The sequence below is a fragment of the Oncorhynchus keta genome, chromosome 11, assembly GCF_023373465.1.
Source record: "Oncorhynchus keta strain PuntledgeMale-10-30-2019 chromosome 11, Oket_V2, whole genome shotgun sequence".
Taxonomy (NCBI): Eukaryota; Metazoa; Chordata; class Actinopteri; order Salmoniformes; family Salmonidae; genus Oncorhynchus; species Oncorhynchus keta.
The window spans coordinates 23684082-23707884 of NC_068431.1; the positions used below are offsets into that span (position 1 = coordinate 23684082).

At 41.1% G+C, this 23803-nt stretch overlaps 1 protein-coding gene across 1 annotated transcript in view; it reads left to right on the forward strand.

The window, feature by feature from the left end:
• Positions 1-23803, forward strand: part of LOC118389958 (opioid-binding protein/cell adhesion molecule-like) — a 449425-nt gene that overhangs the window by 275940 nt on the left and 149682 nt on the right. The gene's annotated exons all lie outside the window — the stretch shown is intronic.

A 23803-nucleotide genomic window follows, 5' to 3' on the forward strand; every position in this document is an offset into this window, starting at 1 on the left:
GGGCTATATTTTATGCCGAGTACAATATATAGGATTAGTAGATATGAATATAAGGTTTGTTCCATAGCTAATAAATACTCTGACCTGTACAATGTTCTCATACTGTGTAATATTTCAATCAGTCAAGCAGACACTCTACGGTAGACCTATGTCGTTATGCTGATAAGCTTATGGCTGTAGAAAACATTACACATCATGGCTTCAACAATTGCAATGTCATAATTATTATAAAGTAATTCCAAGGTTTTAACTGTTTGTATACTGAATGTACCTGGCTGTGAAAAGGGGTCAGAATCTTCTTTTCAGGAGCTGAATAAGAGTTTTGTTTCAATCCTGAAGCAGCATACTACTTTCTGTGCATCCTGATTGATTCAGTGTGATACTGTAGGTGTTATCACCTTCCATGCAGTTCACACAATGTTGTGAGATGAATGCAAGAGCACTGCTGAAGATCGTGCCTCGTAGACGATACGAGATGGCAATGACCATTTAGAGTGAATGAATGAACTCTCCATTTTGTTGTTGTCAGACCTTTCCCCAGTAACAACCACATTCATAGCCACTTCTTATTTGATCAACATGTAAACACCTTCCAATGTTCAAATCCTCCATCTAGGCCACTCTGTACCTAAACCCATGGCCATGTGGCCTATGGTTTAGCGAAAATGACAGTTTAAGACGGGTTCAGATGGCGTGAAGTGCAGATTGGCCACGCAATGCAAAATGTAATGTGAAGCAAAGCTCCTGCTATTGGTCCGGTCTGTATCAGTCATGGGCAGCTTGTGCTCTATGCAATATGGATTTGAACCATCTGCTGAGGGTTTGAGCTGCTCCTCCCCTGTCTGCCTTTTGGGCTGGCATCAGAAGACAGGGTGCTGGAGCGAGCAGGCTATGTAGGCCACTCCGAGCCCTCTGTCTGAGCGTCCAAGGTTTCTAGTACATTATGGAGGCTTTGCCTGTCTGGCTGTCTGTTTGTTGGCATATTATCAAGAGCCATAGCTATGCAGTGTCTAAGAGATATCAAAGATGGATCGATATGTTCATGATCAAAGTTTAAGCAATACTCTGAAACAATGAATTTGGGCAGGATGCTAGCTGGTTAACTCCCAGAGTGATTAATAGCACAATCCGTTTAGACGTTCAGGCCTTTGAGCAGTAAAAGAAGCAGAACCAGAAACGATTTTATCAATCTGTTTTCCATCAAGTGCTGGTTTAATAGTAGGCAGACATTTAATAGATTTTTGGTATCTATTTATTTTCCAGTTCGCGACATCATGTCCTCTTAGTTTTTGTTACATGAAAAGAGACAGGACACAGTTTTGAGAGTATGGAGGAGGATTCATGTCAATAGATGTTATGTCTGCTTCTTCTTAAGTCTCTAAAAGGTTGCTCCAAAGAGCACATAAAGCATAACGCCTCTGTATGAGTAGGTGTGTCCAAACTTACATATACAGTATTTACCTATATGTAAATTAAAGATATCAAAATATGTGTAAGCTTCATTGTACATATATTTAAATATACAGCACCAGTCAAACGTTTGGATACACTTACTCATTTGTGGGTTTTTGTTTATTTTTACTATTTTCTACATTGTAGAATAATAGTGAAGATGTAAACTATGAAATAACACACATGGAATCATGTAGTAACCAAAAATAGATATTTTATATTTGAGATTCTTCAAAGAAGCAAAGTAGAAATTTTGGAATTTCTTTCCTTAATGCATTTGAGCCAATCAGTTGTGTTGTGACAAGGTAGGATTGGTATACAGAAGATTGCCCTATTTGGTGAAAGAATACCTAGGATAGGGTAAGTAATCCTTCTCACCCCCCTAAAAAGATTTAGATGCACTATTGTAAAGTGGCTGTTCCACTGGATGTCATAAGGTGTATGCACCAATTTGTAAGTCGCTCTGGATAAGAGCGTCTGCTAAATGACTTAAATGTAATGTAAATGTAAAGACCAAGTCCATATTATGGCAAGAACAGCTCAAATAATATAATAATAATAATATTATATGCCATTTAGCAGACGCTTTTATCCAAAGCGACTTACAGTCATGTGTGCATACATTCTACGTATGGGTGGTCCCGGGAATCGAACCCACTACCCTGGCGTTACAAGCGCCATGCTCTACCAACTGTGCTACAGAAGGACATGAACAGAAATGACAGTCCATCATTACTTTAAAACATAAAGGTCAGTCAGTCTGAAAATGTTTCTTCAAGTGCAGACGCAAAAACCATCAAGCGCTATGATGAAACTGGCTCTCATGAGGACCTCCACAGGAAAGCAAGACCCAGAGTTACCTTTGCTGCAGAGGATAAGTTCATTAGAGTTACCAGCCTCAGAAATTTCAGCCCCAAAAAATGCTTCACAGAGTTCAAGTAACAGACACATCTCAACATCAACTCTTCAGAGGAGACTGCGTGAATCAGGCCTTCATGGTCGAATTGCTGCAAAGAAACCACTACTAAAGGACACCAATAATAAGAAGAAGAGACTTGCTTGGGCCAAGAAACACGAGCAATGGACATTAGTCCAGTGGAAATCTGTCATTTGGTCTGATGAGTCCAAATTTGCGATTTCTTGTTCCAACCGTCGTGTCTTTGTGAGACGCAGAGTAGGTCAACGGATGATCTCTGGATGTGTGGTGGTGATTTGCTGGTAACAATGTCAGGGATTTATTTAGAATTCAAGGCACACTTAACTTAGCATGGTACCACAGCATTCTGCAGTAATACGCCATCCCATCGGCTTTGCGCTTAGTGGGGCTATCATTTGTTTTTCAACAGGACAATGACCCAAAACACATCTTCACTCTGTGTAAGGGCTATTTGAACTAGGAGAGTGATGGAGTGCTGCATCAGATGACCTGGCCTCCACAATCACCCGACCTCAACCCAATTGAGATGGTTTGAGATGAGTTGGACCACTGAGTGAAGGAAAAATCAGCCAACAAGTGCTCAGCATGACTGTTGGAAAAGCAAGACTGTTAGAAAAGCATTCCTCATTAAGCTGGTTGAGAGAATGCCAAGAATGTGCAAAGCTGTCTTCAAGGTAAAGGGTGTCTACTTTAAAGAGTCTCAAATATTTTAACGTGTGCGCTGAGAGTTGGGAAGCAAGTTCAGGGAGTGAATCATTTAATAAATAAATGAAAACATAACACAAAACAAGACACACGAACAACAAACACACATGAAACAGAAACAATGAAGCCTGGGGAAGGAACCAAAGGGAGTGACATATATAGGGCAGGTAATCAAGGAGGTGATGGAGTCCAGGTAAGTGTCATTAATGCGCTGATGCATGGAATGATGGTGACAGGTGTGCACCATAATGAGCAGCCTGGTGACCTAGAGGCCGGAGAGGGAGTACACATGACAGTACCCCACTCCCCGAGGCATGGCTCCAGCCGCAGGACGCCGACCAAGATGAGGCACGGGAACCTGCTCACCCAGCTGGGGCACGGGAACCTGTTCACCCGGCTGAGGCATGGGAGCCTATCGAACCCGCTGAAGCATGGCAGCCTGTCGAGCCAGCTGGGTCAGGGGAACCCGAGAAAGAGGCGACTCCGGGATGCTGGCCTTCTAACTAGAGTTGTAAAGTTAAAGCCATATCTCAGAATGTCCAATAAAAATAAAAGATGAAGATGGGCAAAAGAACACAAACACTGGACAGAGGAACTCTGAGTCACCTCTTCACTGACGTTGAGACTGGTGGTACTATTTAATGAAGCTGCCAGTTGAGGACAATCGGGGTGGCAGGTTGCCTTGTGGTTGGAACGTTGGGCCAGTAACCAAAAGGTTGCTAGATCGAATCCAGAGCTTACAAGGTACAAATCTGCACAAGGCAGTTAACCCACTGTTCCTAGGCTGTTATTGTAAATAAGAATTTGTTCTTAATAAAGGTAAAATAAAAAAATAAAAATAAGAATTGTATCATGGGAGTCACTTGAAGGTTGCATCTGCAACACAAAATATAATGGACAAATTACCTCTGTGCACTTAACGTCTGTATTGGAAAATAGTGTCTTTGAACATCAAATTGATACTTACAATGCTGATTCCTTCACCTCAAGTGTCCATTTCAAACTCACAAATTGACAGTTACTCTGTGGTAAGAGACGTGTACAAAGCTTTCCCTCGACCTCCATTTGGCAAATCTGACCATAATTCTATCCTCCTGATTCCTGCTTACAAGCAAAAATTGAAGCAGGAAGCATCAGTGACTCGGCCATTATAAAAGTGGTCAGATGAAGCAGATGCTAAGTTACAGGACTGTATTGCTAGCATAGACTGGCATATGTTCTGGGATTCTTCCAATGGCATTGAGGAGTTTACCACATCAGTCATTGGCTTCATCAATAAGTGCATGGATGACGTCGTCCCCACAGTGACCGTACATACATGCCCCAAACGGAAGCCACGAGTGTGTGCTCAGTACCCCTCCTTTACTCCCTGTTCACTCATGACTGCACGGCCAGGCATTAAGTTTGCTGATGACACAACAGTGGTAGGCCTGCTCACCGACAACGATGAGACAGCCTATAGGGAGTTTTTACAAAACTGGACTGCAAGAACTCCAAACACTCCCTAGTGTAGAGAATGCATAAATGCCATCTTATTTCTCAGAAAACCATTCATTCAACTACACTATGAAGCCATGTGTGTCTAAGGCAATAAAGGGTTGACCTTGAGTCTGTGTCCTATTCGTCATTTTGCCTCTGTGTACCCAGAGCGATAATCCCTTATTGAAACTGGCTCTTTCCTTTTCGTAGTCCATCACTAGTTGGTTGTGCTCTAATTTTCACTAAAGAAGGAAGCTAGTTGTGTTAGCAAGCTCAATGAAAACTCTTGCTTGGAGTTGATGAAATTATCTTCTTCCTCTGTCAACCACCAGGTTAAACTCATGTTTAAATTCAATGTTATGAATGTGTAATTAAATAAAATTCCACTATCCGCAAGAAAGCTTTTCGGTGTTGACAGCTGCTATTCTCCATCTTCTGAAGAAAATTTGTAATTGTAATGGCTGCTCTGTCAGTTGGAGGTGGACCTGGAGGCGGGGCTTTGGAACATTTGACATTGTGATTGACACCTTGTGATTTAAAAATATACGTAATAATATTTTAACATATATTTACACACATGTTCTAAGTTCAAGTGTCTAATTTATTTTTATTATGTTTCATAAGTGGCAGTTAGGCTAAACCTCAATAGCTGCAGAATTTATTTTCAACTACAACTCAAAGATCCAACTTTTGCATGCAAAACGCCTGATGCAACGGTACCAGAGATCAATGAAACTCAACATTATCATCAGGCTAGAGAAGGGTGTGAGTTGTGAGTGTGTCTTTTACAAATTTCCCAATATATTTGAATACATTGAATGTACAAAACATTAGGAACACCTTCCTAATATTGAGTTGCACCCTCTCTTGGCCTCAGAAGAGCCTCAATTCGTTGGTGCATGGACTCTACAAGTTGTCGAAAGAGTTCCACAGGGATGCTGGTCTATGTTGACTCCAATGCTTACAACATTTGTGTCAAGTTGGCTGGATATCATTTGGGTGGTGGACCATTCTTGATACACACAGGAAACTGTTGAGCGTGGAAAACCCCAGAAAAACCCACTCAAACTGGTGCGCCTGGCACCTACTACCATACCCCGTTCAAAGGCAATTCAATATTTTGTCTTGCCCATTCACTCTCTGAATGACACAAATACACAATCCATCTCTCAATTATCTCAAAGTCTTTAAAATCATTCTTTAACCTGTCTCCTACCCTTCATCTACACTGATTGAAGTGGATTTATGAAGGCATCAATAAGAATCATTGCTTTCCCTTGGATTCACCTGGTCAGTCTATGTCATTGAAAGAGCACTGTTTTGTACACTCAGTGTATATTTCTATTTTATTGAAATATATTCCAATGGATCATTTTTTCCGTATGGGAAGTAGTATATTCAGTAGTAGTACCAATGGATCATGTTTTCCGTATGGGGAGTAGTATTCAGTAGTAGTACCAATGGATTAGTTGTTAATTTCAAATGCATTTCTTTGGGATTCATTCAAATAAACACTACTTTTTGCCATTTAATAGGCAGTTAGCCAAGTACCCCAGGTACAGGGTGAGGGCACACATTACCGCTATCCTGCAGTCCTTTTTCCAACTGGTGTTATTTACTGAGACATTGTGAGGAAATAACAGTGTTCAGATATAATGGAAGATGTTTAGTTGTGTGGGAGTTATTGCAGTATGCTCTGTCCTCCATATGGTGATTTGCTTACCATGATGAGGTAGCCTCCATATAACCTGCGCTTGTATTTATCTTATAGTAGGTAGGTATGGAATAGACTTGATAGTCTGGGCCCACTAGACCCCTATAACCTTATTTACAGTGGTAAAATGGAACAGGATAGGAAGAATGTGTTTTCCCTCCAAGGCCCAGCAACTAAATCAGAGTTACTACTATATTTTGTTTTTTTTTAATGTAAGAGGTAAAAAAAACGATGCTATTGTATGAGCTGAAAGGAAAATAGACTTGGTATAGATTTCAGTAAGGCACTAAAGTGCCCCCTCCACACACACACACAAACATCTATGCACACAAACACATAGACAGCCCAGCTGTGTATCTTTCTGCTGGCTCCTCCCCTCTAGAGAGCCCAGGTGACACACCAGGAAGCCATAACGACAACCTTCAGGGAAGACATCGCTGTCTCATGTCTGCCACACTCGCACCTAATTCCTCCAGCGCCTAACGAGCCACTTCATCATCACGCCATCTTTGGCTGGATCAATGCAGAAAGAGAGCAGGGAATGGAGAGTACATTTCCCCTGCTGGAGACTCCTTATCAACAAAGCATAATGTTGCATGACATGCCAAGATGACCTCAATGGCTTCATGTACCGTCATGGATCAGTATGAGAGGAGACAGAGAGAAAAGCAAGTGGAGGATGCTAAGTGGTGGGCGGCAGGGATAGGTTTACTCAGAGTGGAGATTTGAACTTTCTAACTAATTTCTGGTTTAAAACATCAGTCAAGGTTCAAAGGCTGGAATTTTGTAAATCTCAAGCATTTGGCATAAGGCTTTGAAAATCACTCTAGCCGTTTGCTGGAATTGTTGTGGAATAAATAGTGAAAGCATAATGGCATTGCGTGTCAAAAAAACAAAAACATTTATGACTGTGATATCTGTCAAATAACAATAAATCAAAGACAGTATGACACCATAGACTGACTGCTGTATCTCTTTTGAAATGCTACCTAACAGTTATTTACATTTTCCAGACGTTTTTATGTCAGACAGAAATTTCCCTCGTGCTCGGCTCATAAGTAAAACATTTCCTTTCAAAAGGGGAAAGGTTGACTTTTGATGTCCCTGGATGTAGTCTCTTGAAATGGCATACCAAGACTGCGCAATGTAAGCTGTAATAAAGGAAAATGAATAGCTGCTGAATATCATAAATAATTGAACGCAGAACAGGTGCTACGACATTTGTTCACTTTTTATTGCCATACAATTGCATTCGTTAGATAATTGTTGTGCCTACAACTGAACTCGTCATCAAAGCAGACATGTTGTGCAAAAATACATGTAGCTCATGGTGGGGATTTATGCCTACACAGTAAACTGTCTTGATGTGACAAAGGTGAAATCCTATTGAATAGAATTTGGAGGAAAATAAGATTTTCTTGGTAATGAAATACGATTTGATCGCATATCTACATGGCCATGTGTCTATGTCAATACTGTCGTCATGTAATATTGCAGATAAAATCTGTACATTTAAGCCACTTATATAAAGATGTAGGATCTTCATTTGATCAGACTTTTTTTGCTGATTTACCTACAGTGCCTTCAGAAAGTATTCATACCCTTTGACGTGTTCCACATTTTTGTGTTACAGACTGAATTCAAAATGGATTCCAAAAATAATTATCACCCATCTCCACACAGTACCCCATAATGACAAAGTGAAAACATGTTTTTAGAAAATGTTGCACTTTTTTTGAAAATGAAATACATTTGCATCACACCCCTGAGTCAATACATGTTAGAATCACTTTTGGCAGCAATTACAGCTGTGAGCCTTTCTGGGTAAGTCTCTAAGGGCTTTGCACACATGGATTGTAAAATATGAGCAAAATATTTGTTAAAAACCATTAATTTCTGTCAAGTTGGTTGTTGATCATTGCTAGACAGCCATTTTAAGTCTTGACATAGATATTCATACTGATTTAAGTCAAAACTGTAACTCGGCCACTCAGGAACATTCAATGTCGTCTTGGTAAGCAACTCAAGTGTATATTTGGCCTTGTGATTTAGATAATTGTCTTGCTGAAAGGTGAATTTGTCTTCCAGTGTCTGTTGGAAAGCAGACTGAATCAGGTTTTCCTCTAGGATTTTGCCTGTGTTTAGTTCTATTCTGTTTCTTATCATCTTGAAAAACTCCCTAGTCCTTGCCGATGACAAGCGTACCCAAACATGATGCAGCCACCACCTTGAAAATATGAACAGTGGTATTCAATGATGTGTTACGTTGGATTTGCCCCAAACATAAGGTTTCTGTTCAGGACATAAAGTTAATTTCTTTGACACATTTTTTGCAGTTTTACTTTAGTGCCTTACTGAAAACAGGATGCATGTTTTGGAATATTTTTATTCTGTACAGGCTTCCTTCTTTTCACTCTGTCATTTAGGTTAGTATTGTGGAGTAACTACAATGTTGTTGATCCATCCTCAGTTTTCTCCTATCACAGCCGTTAAACTCTGTAACTGTTTTAAAGTCACCATTGGCCTCATGGTGAAATCCCTGAGCGGTTTCCTTCCTCTCCGGCAACTGAGTTAGGAAGGACGCCTGTATCTTTATACTGACTGGGTGTATTGATACACCATCCAAAGTGTAATTAATAACTTCAACATGCTCAAAGGGATATTCAATGTCTGCTCTGTTTTATTTTCACCCATCTACCAATAGGTGCCCTTCTTTGTGAGGCATTGGAAAATCGCTCTGGGTTTGTGGTTGAATCTGTGTTTGAAATTCACTGCTCAACTGAGGGACCTTACAGATAATTGTATGTGTGGGGTACAGAGATGAGGTAGTCATTACAAAATTAAACACTATTATTGCATGCAGTCCATGCAACTTTTTGTGATTGTTTAAGCACATTTTTACTTCTCAACATATTTAGGCTTGCCACAACGATGGGGTTGAATACTTATTGACTCAAGACATTTCAGTTGGGAATTTTTTATTAATTTGTGATTTTTTTATTAATTTGTAACAATTTCTAAACACATCATTCCACTTTGACATTATTGGGTATTGTATGTAATCCATTTTAAATTCAGGCTGTAATGCAACAAAATGTGGAAGAAAGGGTGTGAATACATTCTGAATGAAAACACATGGTTATGTTAACAGTATGGCACTTTTCCATGTAACCTACTTTTGGCTAGCTCATAGCCTAACCACCAATTAAGCAACATGAGGGACAAAACATTCAAATCCTGATGCTGCAGTATTAACTTTCTGGGAAAATATAGGTCAAATTATGATCATACATCTGTACATATTTCTGTGAGGACTTGTTCCATCGGGTAGTCACTTTAGTCATTACCATTATCTTTGTACTATCTGATACAAAGCACAAGGTTTACCACAGTAAATGCATAGCCTTGACCCAACATACTTTACCTCCGCACACTCACCGGCATTCTGCCTCCACTGCGACTAACCAAGATTATAGTGTAATTATATGCATGTAGAACAAACAGTGCAAACATCACAAAAACACCTTTGAACATAGAAGTAATGCATAGAAAACATTAGTATCTGTTCCATTGTATATTCCCTTACTCAGAAAAACCATCAAAAGGTATGCTGGATGCAGGTTCTTTCAGGTACCGCTTTAGCAATCACGTCAAGTCCCATTTCACAAGTTGTTAACACCATCATTGATCCTCACCCACTCAGTAGTATTTAGCAGAGCCCATTTACAAGTATACATTTCTTTAATTCCTTTACTCTTGACATTTTTCATTAAACCTGTGTTGTTATGTGTTAATAACATTAAGACTATGTTACCAAGCAGGCTATGTGAGGTTGGGGCAATTGTAGTATGCCTTGCATGGCTACAAGAGGAGATTGCTAGCTGAAGTATGTTAATTAAAAGTAGTTAAACCTATGCCTCGGTTTGTCATTATACAAGGAACAAACATAACTTGGTGTCAGATTGATAGTTGCTATGATGCGACAGAGAAAAAGAGTAACTGTAAATTTCCGCAATGAAAATTGAACATTCTACCACAAGTCAAGTGAGTAATCGAAGATGCTAGCAAGCAAGAGTGATGCCAACGAGCCGCAGCAGCGAGAGTGATGCCAACGAGAGCGAGGCTGTATTAGAATCTGTTGACGAGCAACCTACCGAAGTAAGAGAAATTGAAACTGTAGCTGTTCCCCTGTAGCTGTTCCCCTGTTTTCCGTCATGGGTAGGCTTAGTCCTCCTACTCCTATGCAATTAACAGGCGATCTAGCTGACAATTGGAAAGGTTTCAAGCAAAGATTCAATATCTACCTAGCAGCCAGTGGAGCAGGGGGAGATGATGACAAATTGAAAGCTTCCATTTGTCTGTATGTTATTGGAGAGGATGTATTGGACATTTACAAAAGCTTTCAGCTAGATGAGGTAAACTTGACATTGTGCTCACAGCTAAATTTGAGGAGTGCTTTGTACCAAGCCAGGACATCTCTCATGATCAGAAATAGGGAGTCCATTTTGACCAGTATTTGGCTGAGCTGAATACTGAGCAAAACATGTGAATTTTAAAATCTGATTTTTTTTTTTTACCTTTGTTTAACTAGGCAAGTCAATTCTTACTTTCAATGATGGCCTAGGAACAGTGGGTTGACTGCCTTATTCAGGGGCAGAACGACAGATTTGTACCTTGTCAGCTCGGGGATTCGATCTTGCAACCTTTTCGGTTACTAGTCCAACGCTCTACACACTAGGCTACTTGTGAAAGTGGCATTCTTGATAATGTACTCAAGGGGACATTGCTCCGTGAGCTAGATTTAACTTTGAATAAAGCAGCGAATACGTGTTGAGCAGCTGAAACCACCAGAGCACAAGCTAAAGAGCTGCACAGGGATGAGACGTCAGTGCATGCAATAAAAAGAGAGGAGCAAAACACCAAACGCTTTACAAAATACGTTGAAAATGTAGAGTTTTCCACAAGCAAAATAATTGCCCTGCATATGGCAAATCGTGTATTTTTAATTTCTCAAAATGCTGCAAAGCTGAGGCTGCAAATAAAGGCTCACACAGTCAAAGAGGAGACTGAAGAATTCTTTGTTGATTCTGTGGAAATATGCAATGCAGTAAAAGCTAAATGGATTGTGCCATTGACTGTGAATGAAACTATAATACCATTCAAGCTCGATACTGGAGCTCAGGTTAACCTGTTGTTGCTGGATAACTACAAAACAATGAAAATGAAGAGCAAAATACACCCTGTGAAAATCAAGGTTACTGGTTATACCAGGGAGAATGTACCAGTCAAAGGAAGTTGCATAGTAACTTTAAAGCACAAAGGAAAACAGCTCAAAGCACAGCTGCTGATTGTGGAAAAGAGTGTACAACCTATTCTAGGAATCAAGTGCATGTGAAAGCTCAATTTGGTGAAAAGAGTGTATGTAGTGACATCAGACTAAAAACGAACAAGAATCATTACTGACTGAGCACGAGGACGTGTTTGAGAGTCTTGGTTGTTTACCTGGAGAACACAAAATATGTACCGATGACAAAACTCCAGTTTTGCACTGAGGAAAAAGCTCAAGGAGGAACTCGAACTCGTGGAAAAGATGGACATCGTCACAAAAATGGATGAACCTACAGATTGGGTGAGCTCAATGGTTATTGTGGTGAAAAATAACAGCTATCGCAGGATCCGTCTAGACCCGTTAGATCTCAACAAAGCTATGAAGCGAGAGCATTTCAAGTTGCCAACCAGAGAAGAGAATGTCGCTATTTTCTGGAGCAAAGTGGTTCAGTAAGCTTGATGCCTCATCAGGATTCTGGCAAATGAAGTTAGATGATGCAAGCTCAAGGCTATGCACATTCAACACACTGGAGGACAGGTACCGATTTATTTGTCAAACCATATTGGATTCTCTCAGTGCCATAGGTCTACCGCAAGACAATCCACATGATCTTCGAGCACATGATGGATGACATCATCATCTGGGGGTCCACAAAAGAACACGACGCGAGAGTGAGGCTTGCTGGACCTAACACGTAAAGTCAACCTGAAACTAAACAAGGACAAATGTGAGTTTGGTTTGAAAACCCTTACTTTCGTGGGAGACGTACTTTCAGATGATGGAGTCAAACCAGACCCGAGGAAAACATCAGCCATCATCAACATGGAACGCCTGAAGAACAAGGATGACGTCAGACGCTTCATGGGTATGATCACCCATCTTGCAAAGTTCATACCTAAACTGTCAACACAGTCCGCTCCACTAAGATGTCTTCTGGAACAAAAAAACGAAAGGGAATGGTCCCATAAGCAGGAAAACTGCTTCAAAATCTCAAAGACAACAATCACAGAAGAGCCAGTGCTTGGGTTCTATGATCCAGATAAAAGCATAACGATTTCTGCAGATGAGTCACAGTTTGGCCTGGGAGAAGTTCTTCTGCTGATAGGATGGCCTGAACAGAAAAATAAACGTCCAAGGAGAATACAGGATTACTGGATGTGCAGAGTAGAGCTCACCATTGTGGATGACATAGTTTTCAAAGGCAACAAGATTGTCATTCTCATGACACTACGCAAAGAAATGCTACAGAAAATACACAAGTGCCACTTGGGTGAGGAGAAATGCAAACGACGAGCACAAGAGGTAATGTACTGGACAAGAATGAACCAGGAAATTAGCCAGAACTGTGAACTGTGTATGATCTACAGGCCAAAGCAGTAAGCAGAGCCGCTAATCCAGTACCCAACTGATCCACTACAAAGTTGGAGTTGACCTTTTTGACTGCAATGGCAAAAGGCACATTGTTGTTACCAATTACTACTCAAACTACCTGAAGTAACAACACTGCCAACTACCTCCAGCAAAGCTGTAATCACCTACCTGTAATCAGTTTTCGCAAGACATGGGGTTGCGTCTGAACTGTACTCCGACAATAGCCTGCAGTTGATTTATTTTACCTTTATTTAACTAGGCAAGTCAGTAAAGAACAAATTCTTATTTACAATGACGGCCTACCCCGGTCAAACCCGGACGACGCTGGGCCAATTGTGCGCCGCCCTATGGGGCTCCCAATCATGGCCAGATGTGATACAGCCTGTATTCGAACCAGGGACTGTAGTGACACCTCTTACACTGAGATGCCGTGCCTTAGACCGCTGCTCCACTCGGGAGGCCGATCATTCGCTAACGACTGGAGATTCCGACCCAACACCTCCAGCCTCAACTACCCAAGGTCCAATGGCTTAGCAGAGAGTTCAGTCAAAATTGTCAAAGGTCTGATGAAAAAGGCACATGATGGAAAAGAGGATTTCCTAAAAAAATATGATCTACTGCAGCGCATCACTGCAGAACGGACTTTTACCATCACAAATGTTGATGGGACATCGCATCAGAACCAACCTACCCATCCATGAGGATCTGCTAACACCCAGAGGTGCTCACAAAGTCAAACTCGAAGGAAAAACAGAAAGACAAACAAAAACAGCGACACAAGAAAAGTGCAAGACACTTACCTGAACTGAAACCTGGAGATCATGTACGACTCCGAGACATCACTACAGGAATCTAGATGCAGCAAGGGTGTGTGCAGAGAGAAGTTGCACCGCGATCCTATGAGATCCAAACAGAGCATGGATCACAACTGAGATGAAACAGAGTGGATCTAAGGCTTCAGCCATTCACTCAAGGGACTGAGGATGATCAGGAGGATACTGCTGAAGCATCAAATGCCTTTAGAAATTGACAATTCAGTCAGAACACCCTGACTGACAACGAACGCTGTCCAACTGCTTCAGTAAGCACTTCAGCAGAACAACCAAAAAAGCCGTTCAGGGGCTCTGACAGTCCTATTGAGAATTGCTAAAAAATAAAGAAAAAGAGGCACCTGGACAGAATGTTTTTGTTCATGTGAAAACAAATAGAGCCACAATAGAATACTAAAGGAAGCAAGATGTGTTGTCACGGGTTAACATTAAGACTACATTACCCAGCAGGCTATGCGAGGGTGGGGAAGTTGAAGTATGCCTTGCATGGCTACACAAGGAGATTGCTAGCTGAAGTATGTTTATTATTCAATTAAATCAGTAAGCTAAAGGAGTTAGATGTAAAAGGAGCAGCTTCTAACGAGTGTTCAGTTAAATGCTTGTTTTAGATATGAAGAGCCCGTTCAGATAAGTGGAGTGATTTCAGTCGGCACGCACAGAAATTGTAGCGACAATTTAGGCTACCCTTGTTTTTAACGACAAGCAGGGATATGAGAATTCTTGAACCTGATCCTAGTGCTGTAGAGACAAAAAATCAGAACATTCATGACATTGGCTAAATTCAGAGAGTAGGGTGTTCAATTGCATATTTTGTGTTGGAAAGATAGATATTAGGCAGATCCTGATAAGCCCAGTGCCCTTGGAAGAAGTGTTAAACGATTAGGTGATCAATAAAACACAAGAGCCAGATTGTGTACTCTGATGTTCTTAGCAGGAGAGATCCAAGGTGCTAATCCCAAAGTTTTAGAGGAAGTTTCTCCAAGGGAATCAAACATACTATCACTAATCAATCGCTCAATATTTCCCCTTTTTGGTATAGAACAAAGGGATGCAGTGACATTTAAACTATATTAGATGGTAGTAAGTACCATACATTTCCTTAATTCCAGCAAGATTCAATTGGTCCACATTTAATTTGTTTTAAGTTGCTTAAAAGGGATGTTGGAAATCCAAACTCCATACCAAGTAATTGCTGCCGAAACGTGTGTGTGTGTTTGCATTTGTTTGTGTGCGTGTTGGTTTCACCACATATAATGAAAGACCTACTGGGGAAAAGGCACTCTGGTAATTTCATATCTGCCATTTTAAGAGAAAATATGTAGGTGTATGGGTACAATCTGATCAACCATCTTCTCAATCCAAGCTCTTTTCGGCAAATAAGACTTGTTCCCACATTCAGCTATTTCCCTTCTCTGTCTGAAAAAAGCTCCACTTTCTTTGGGAAACTGATGGTTACAAAATACGTAGTTTTTTTTTGTAGCCCCACTACTGCAGGAGTTGAAAGAGTTGTTCACCCTGGAGGGTGTCACTAAAATAATGGACAGAGGCTAAGAGGGGAGGAATGAGAGTGGGGTTTAAATGCAGCTTGTGAGAGACAAAGGTGTATCGAAGTGGTAGATGGGATGGTTTGAATGACATAAGTCCCGTTGTTTTAAGAACTGCTCCCAGATTAAGATTGAAAAAAGGAGTGATAGGTTTTAGGCACAAAAACTTTATCCAAGCTGGGAGAGAGCGCATGAGGATGGGTCATGTCAACTCCGACTTTGCAGGGGGTCCAGAGAAACTACGTTACGCCAGTGAATTGCATTGAATTCAAAACTTACATATGGTTTCACATTCCATTCCATTTGTTTTAATAACATAAAGTCCTCTGTGAATGTGGGAAAAATGTATTTCAATCAATGAAATGTATCGTATAAGAACTTCTCCCAGATAACCACTGCTCCCATAACCACATAATCAGCTATAATATTGATGATTATATCGCTACCATTGTTTTGTTGATTAGCTAGACCACCCAATTTGGCATTTTACATTTTTGAGTGACTATTATCAGGGTAAGATGCATCAAAATGCACCAAATGTACAGTTTAGTTGAACAACAGTTATAGGCAAAACGATGTTTCCTTAAACTGAATGGATTCCATGAATAATGTACTGGTAGTCGCTCATGAAGTTGTCTTGCTGCTATGCTGACGTGCATTGGACATCACATCAAATACTTAAGTGCATTTATAAATAATAGATACGATCACAGTTGTATCAAAGGATTAAGGTCATAAACATTTTATTAACCTTTATTTTACTAGGCAAGTCAGTTAAGAACACATTCTTATTTTCAATGACAGCCTAGGAACAGTGGGTTAACTGCCTGTTCAGGGGCAGAATGACAGATTTGTACCTTGTCAGCTCAGGGATTTGAACTTGCAACCTTTCGGTTACTAGTCCAACGCTCTAACCACTAGGCTACCCTGCCGCCCCAACATAAGTCTCACTGTAAAGTAAATATTTAATGATGGAGTTAAAGTTGATAGTCTCCTGTAAGGTACATCTCACAGATGTGTTCTCAGTTCCATTGAACAACACAGATAGATCAACAAACTCAAGATATAAACATGCCCCATAGCTTCTGTTTGCCAGCTCACGTGGTTGTCAGTTCAATTCATCACCACCATACAACCCATTTAAAATGGATGATTATTTTTTAAAGGCATTTCATTTTGGATTTCTATTTACTGCTAAACTCTTTTGGAGAGGTGCATTGGGAGGTTATCTATTCCCATCTGCACTGCACAGTGTATTCAGCGAGGATTATAACACAGTATATTTCATTATATGGTGAAGGATCATTGTTTGTGGTGTATCTGATGCTACACAGATAACCTTGCGTACCATGATGTTATCTTCATATTGGGTTTATGTGATTAAATTAATTAACCTTGAAAATATAACAGTGGAAACTGTTATATTTATCTTCCTCCCTACATAATTTGTCTATAATATAATGAACGATTGCTGGAAACAGAAAGATGGAAAGATCAACCGAAGTGGTGGAACAAATATGAATTATTTTTTTAACGGGTGGCCCAATGACATTACATTTATTGCTATTATTGGTTCTGTCAGAATTCCCAAGGTGAAATAGTTCTGAAAGCTTTACTGCTGCATAGGCAGTGCAGTTGTGACTTCCTCGTGCTATTGCTGAGGGGGTATAAAGACAACCACTGGTCTTAGATGGTAAAGTACATCCAGTCAGATTCCAATTTCATATTTCACCCCATCCAGAAATATACTATGCAGCAGTCAAAAACTATCCTATTGTGGCCACAGAGCAGATCAAAGGCCACAGATGATTACCTCTCATGGATTAACCAATAGATTAAAGACTAGAGCCTTGAGTCATGGCAGTGACAAATACCACCATCTCTTCTGTTCACCCTTGGAGAGAGCAAGAGAAAGGGAGGAAGTGAGAAAAAGAAAGCGAGAGAGCAAGAGGGAGAGCGAAAGAGAAAGCAATCCAGTTGAGAAAATTGAGGGGGGGATGTGGGAAGCAAGTAAATCAAAGGGGGTTGTGTGGATTTCCTAAACCAAACAAGTTGTTCCAAGCGGTGTGTAATTCACCCACAGATGATGGGTTTTACAGCCCTTTTGCCTGTATTCTATCCAGCGGGATCTGTAAATCTGTCAACGAGAGAGTCAATTCCATTCCCTCTCTCTGTAATCTCATTTGCCTGCGGTGCCAATGGTGCATCAAATGCCGCTGACTTCTTCTCCGGTGGCGGATTACCGCGCGAGATGCCTTGGCGCTGGCTGCTGTCGCCACGCCGACGGAGCCTGGGAGTAAATCCCACCTGTCCCACATGAGCCGCTCCATCAACCACCAAAAATCCATTATCCTGGAATGTTTTAAGGGCCTAATGGAGTCCTTATCTTTATTTTGCACTGGGAAATATTTAATTACACGCCGTAGTAAAAGTTCCCTGGTTATCGTCACCCCCACCCACCCACATTTACATATCTATGCATTTCGAGGCTGAATGAAAACATTTTGTTAAGACAGGTGTTGACTCAAGCCGATGTGTTTTCACAGTACCGGTGGCTGCCAATCATTGTGCCTGTTCTTTGCACGTGTCATTCCGCGTCGCAGCCAGCCTTTGAACACAGGAGTTCCTATCGACAAGATAAGGGAAAATAACAAGCATGTGAATGTCGCTTATTTCTGGCAGGGTTGTTTGTTAGACCCCATGGTGGGTCTTTTGTGTGTGTCCCCGTCACACACTGTGGTGTTACATTCCTTGTAAAACCTTGAGTGTTTTGAAAGAAAAAAGAAACAATTGATACTGTGTGCTAGAATATACAGTGGTGTACAATGGCGATTCAGCAGTATAGACTCTCATTGTGTCCCTCTCCACACGGAAATTTCGTAACAAGACTTTTCCCACAATCCCTTGGTTTTAATGTTTTTGTACTTCCTTTCACATCAGAGAAGCACCAACAGCCTAGAGTCACAATCCCTTCAGCAAGGAGAGTACAAATGAAGCACCATAATTACTAGTCAGAGAGAAGACTCAAAGGCAGCAATGCATTTGGTTTTTAATTTGTACTGGAAGCATAGCTAACATAACACATCTATTTAAGAAGATGCTATGAATTCAATAGCAGGCTCATTATAGCATAAACACTTGCCTCTATGGTGGAGAGGTCTCCATGGTGATTAGGGGGAGAATTGAAGTGGGGGTGTTACTTTTCCCACAAAATGGCTACATGGTAATTCAGTGTCAAGTCAGGGTCTCAGATTGTGGTTTAAAAAATAGATACAAAATACTTTTTTTTTTTGCAGAATTGGTGAGCGAGGGGAAAAAGTTGACACATTGGTTTAGAGCTTGAAGGCCTATGGTTTTCTAACTGTGGGGGTAGGCTTAAGTAACTACCACATCTTAGATATTGGGGTCTTATCAACTTAGTTCATGTCAGTCCACTACTGGATTAGTTCCCTAACGACAAAGAAAAGGGAACTAAAGGAATCATTGACAACCAAACCAGAACAGAAAGTGTTTCAAAACAGGTTCTGAAAGTTGGCAAAGCAACTAGAAAATAGTTCTAAACGACACCCACCATGGATACCCACTGGATTTTCTTCAGAAAATACAAACTAAAGGAAAAACCAACACAAACTTAGAATAGGAAGTTCGAAAGAATATGGCCCAAACTAAACAGGGGAAACCACCAGAGTCAGGCTGTTTTGTTACCTACAGTGGACACGCTATACCACACACCTCAGCTAACATGAGTTGTAGGTCTCCCAACATCTCTTCTCTTCAACTGATGCACTGGGCCAGCAGGTCTTAAATACCAGCTGGGCCAGCACTGGTGAAACACATCCTGACTAACGAGGTGACTCCAATCAGTGTACGCAACACATAAACAGGACATATGCATCCAAAACCAACCTTGAAATGGAGAGGGGAAAAAGCCTGTAACACTACCGATAGAGCTCATTTGGGAGTTTTATAAACCCACTGTGTTATTATTCCAGATAAAGAATGAAACAGCCAGGGGCCAATAGCATTAAATGAAAAGCACATTAAAGATGATTGACTAATCAAGGTCGGGAATTGAATAAGATAACACAGTGAACCAGATGGCCCTATGCTGCACAGATACTTTTATATTTTATAAACTCCAAGGCAAGATGCTTAGCTTATTAATTACAACGTCACTGGTGAGCGATGTCAGAAAGGTTTCTTCTTCAAAATGCCTTAAGACTGTTCTCCATATTCATTGGAGCTGATTATGTAAGGCCTACACATGTTATATGAGTAAGTAAACCCCTAGACGTGCACGTTGTTTCCCCCCCTAGCACTACACAACTGATTCAAATAATCAAACCATGATGAAGAGTTTGAATCACCTGTGTAGCACTAGGGCAAAAACCAAAACATGAACCCCTTGGGGTCCCCAGTATCAAAACAGTGCAGCACTATTAGAAATTGTATTTTATGTAACACAATTTGTTTTGAACAAAAACGTTACCAAACTCTGTCTGTGTTTGCTAGTCAGAGTGAAATGAACTAGGTGTGAAAGCGGCTAAAGCTACCCTTTATACATCATTATGGGTTCATGATGGTACGTCATGGTACATCATTAGTGACAAGAGAGAAGTTTTCTCCCGACAGAGGGAAATCTCACAGGAATAAAACCCCATAATTAATTGCCACGCGCACAGTCCCGTCTCAAGCGGACACCTATACAATGATCTACTGGGCCAGTGGCCACCAGTAGGTACTGTAAGCTACAGGTTTGCAAGAACCTACTTGAATTTAGATATTCTTGCAAAACACGGATTGCACTTCATTTTAAATGTGTGGATATGTGAAAACCCTTCTCCCCGACTTGGTGAGGTCAGTGTGAACAATCTCATGCCAGATCCTTCCCCCACCCGAGCCCTGTCCCTTCAGGCTCTGCACCCAGTCGGAGGCAGAGGAAAGGGTTCATGGTCACCTCCCTGGATGACCTTCTAGAACAGACAGCAAGTGCCTTCCTGTTGACATGCCAGTTCCTCATCCTGGTGCTAGAGGAGGATGGGACAGTGGTGGAGTCAGCTCTTGGTCCTCCAGAAGGGAGAGATGTGGTGTCTAACCATCAAAGCGACTCTTTATGAAATCTACACACTGTCATACGACATCCAATGCACGAGGGCCAAGGATATCTTGAAAATCTCTTCTGTGTTGCCTGACATATTTGGCGAGAGTGCCAGGGTAGTTGCTTCTGTGTTGTTCCTCATATATACTGCAGTACATTGGGGATGATGAATACTAGGGCATGACCAAAGTCCAAGGCCCTGTTTGAGCTCTTTAAATTGCACCAGGTGACAACAAAGTGTCTAGGGCCTCTTGAATGCCATTTTTCTTCCTTCATGAAATGCATGTGGACCTTGTTACTGTCTGGTTTAGTTGAGCCATTGCACATTTATGTAAAACAATGTTGACGATACACATCAAATAAAAGCACTGCCCTGCTGGAGGAGGATGTAAATACAGTACATGCTAATTTTTACTTTGGGGAACAAATCCCAACGCTCATGCATCTCTAGTTGGGATTTGGCCCTCATGATGTGACCACGTACGATTGTTGATTTTAAAGTCTGTTTAAAAAAACAAATCTGGTTGGTCTCTGTAGCAAAAGATCAGTGTTCTTAAACACTCATCAGTGTTCTTAAACACTCATCAGTGTTCTTAAACACTCATCAGTGTTCTTAAACACTCATCAGTGTTCTTAAACACTCATCAGTGTTCTTATCCCTTGAACACTGGATGTCCTCATTGTGTCATTCATTGTATGTTTCTAAAATGTGGGGGTAAGTGTGAGTAGGTGAAAAACATGACTGAAATGTTGCTTGGATTGACTTGAGATGGTGACTCTTTTACTGTTTCCATTCTCCATCAGTAGATTGGCAATCTACTGGGGTGAATCTCAAGTTTTCCTTGATTCCTCGCATCCTCTCTATGCTCAGTATCAGGCCGCATTGGAGGAGAAGATCACCTCAGATCTTCTCCTACAATGAGTTTTGGGAATCGAGGAGAGAGGAACTAGGTGAAGAATCTTTCCATGTGCCCTGGAGCAAGGCACTTAACTCTAATTGCTCCTGTAAGTCTCTCTTGATTAGAGCTTCCGCTAAATGACTAAAATGTAAATGTATTGCAAAAGCCCTTAGAACAGCAAAACATGTTTATTAAAGTGCGATCGTCGAGGGAAACAAACCTTAGAAGCGGAGCAGCAGGGCTTTTAAAACAGCTGTTGTGTCACTGGGTTTAGCTCGCGCTCAAGTGCTGTGGTAAATAATCCCACACAACACCCCCATCAACACACACGCTCATCACAACTCACCTCACAATTCTCATTAAACCTCCCCTTAGCCCCCAGTATAAATCTCCTATTGCCTCTTAGACTCGATTAAAGATGCAACGATAAAGACCATTTTCTTATCAGTGCATTGGCAACTAGATTTGGCCTAGGCCCAAGTGTGAATAGATTAAAAACAGTTCCAGGCTACATCTTTCCTCTTTTCCTTTTTTTTGTGGTGATGATATGATGATACACTCTGTTGACTTCCTTTGCCAGAGACATACAGCCATGCAGTGTTTAGTGTTTCCAGAGATACTGTATGCTCCCTATAGCATGATATACTGAGTGCAGCTATTCACTTTTCCCACACAACTCTTTCGCCAGATTAAAGACAGATTAAAAATAAGAAGGCACTTTAACTCCCGCCTAACCTGTGGTCGGGGAGAATGCATGTTCATCTCTCGAAAGGAGTTTGTGCTTAGACTGCCCAATACCTCCACTGCCCCCACACTGTGGCTGAATATGTGTCACTGCAAAGTGCACTTAACCTGCCTACCGGATTCAGGGAGCCATTACCAAGGGGTGATAAAGAGGGGTCCATCGGCATCAATCTTTTTATTAGAAAGTAATGGTCACTTCCACTTTGAAGATGTCCACCGGCCCCCCTGAGCTAAAGGGCCTTCTCTCTTGTCGATTGCTTGATCCCCTCCTATGATTGAGATCTGGGAGATCACTCATCCCTGTGGGGAGGAGGTACACCATCACATTCCGATTCCCGAGCCACTTGGAATCCCTCTCCTATGCAATAACCACCGTCTTCTGCAACAGACTCCTCTCGGCGACCGACGACTCTTCTGACGTTTTTCACGTCTTGTTTGTTTACTCTTAATTATTGTTTTTCTTCAGGAGCTCAAACCCCCAGACGAGCATATTGCGGTTGTGCACCTCCTGGCTGCGCAAAATTTGCTTTATTGTCTTTTTACAACGTTCTCATGGGATCCAATTAGATAGTGAGCAGACTTCTTCACTCCGGGATAAATATTAGCTATCAATGTATCGGGGATGGTTCCACATTAAACTGTGTGGCTATGTATGATAAGGCATAGGATCCTATCTGGATTACTTAGGATCTAAAAGCTCTCTGGGTAGGGGAGGAAGGGTGCACAACAATCTGTAAATTACCCGTCTCAATTACTGTTTTCACCCTGTTCTCTTGAACCTGTATTCTGATATTTCCAAGTTGTTTTGTAATCATGACCAAGACCTGATTACCCAAGTTCCCTAGTGGACAAACACAATCTTAAAGATGGAGGCATCTGGTGCCAATCAGGAGGGTGTCAGAGAGCAGAACTGCTGAGGTGCTCGTTTAACTCCTGATCATGCTCGATTTCGTGCACATCTGCCATCCATATTCGACAAAGCATGAAAGATGCAATCAATGATGGCTCCTATCCCGGGCAACTCTGGTAAAGTATTGTACAGTATATTAGTCTATTCAGGTAAAATTAGTGTTGTTCCCTTTCTGTCAATTACAGTGAAGTAGAAAAAAAGGTGAAATGTAAAGTTCAGTGGGGTTAGTCTTGTTGATCCGAAAAAGATGGATGACCACCTAATTGTCAGCACATTGTCACAATTAATAAGCACACTGGGGGGAATATCTTGTAGTGTGAACCCAGCTAGCAAATGACATTCTAAGAACCATGTGTTTCTTAGAGCTTGGTGAGAGCGTGGTTGTCCTGTGGTTATTTTGCATACAACCTTCCCACAATGTTCTGGGAATGGTGTAGGATAGCCAGCTAGTACATAACATCCTGAGAACCATACAGTATGTTTCTTAGGTAGGAATTTCAGTACTTCAGCATAACGTTTTCTGCAGGTTTTCTCATGGTCCTATTTAAAGTCATGTTCTCAGAACATTAAGAAAACTTTCTATAAAAACCACAAGCAAACATTAGTAATGTTTCAAGAACATTCTAAGAATGTTATTTAAAAACATATACATTCCGTTCTCAGTATCAACAAAACGCTCTCTATCCTCTATCTTTGTAAGAGTGCTTGTTTTCTTTTGAAATGGGGTCTGGTTGAATAGACTAAAATGAACAGCTTTGTATAAGTTAAGAAACATGGCATGCCAGCTCCAT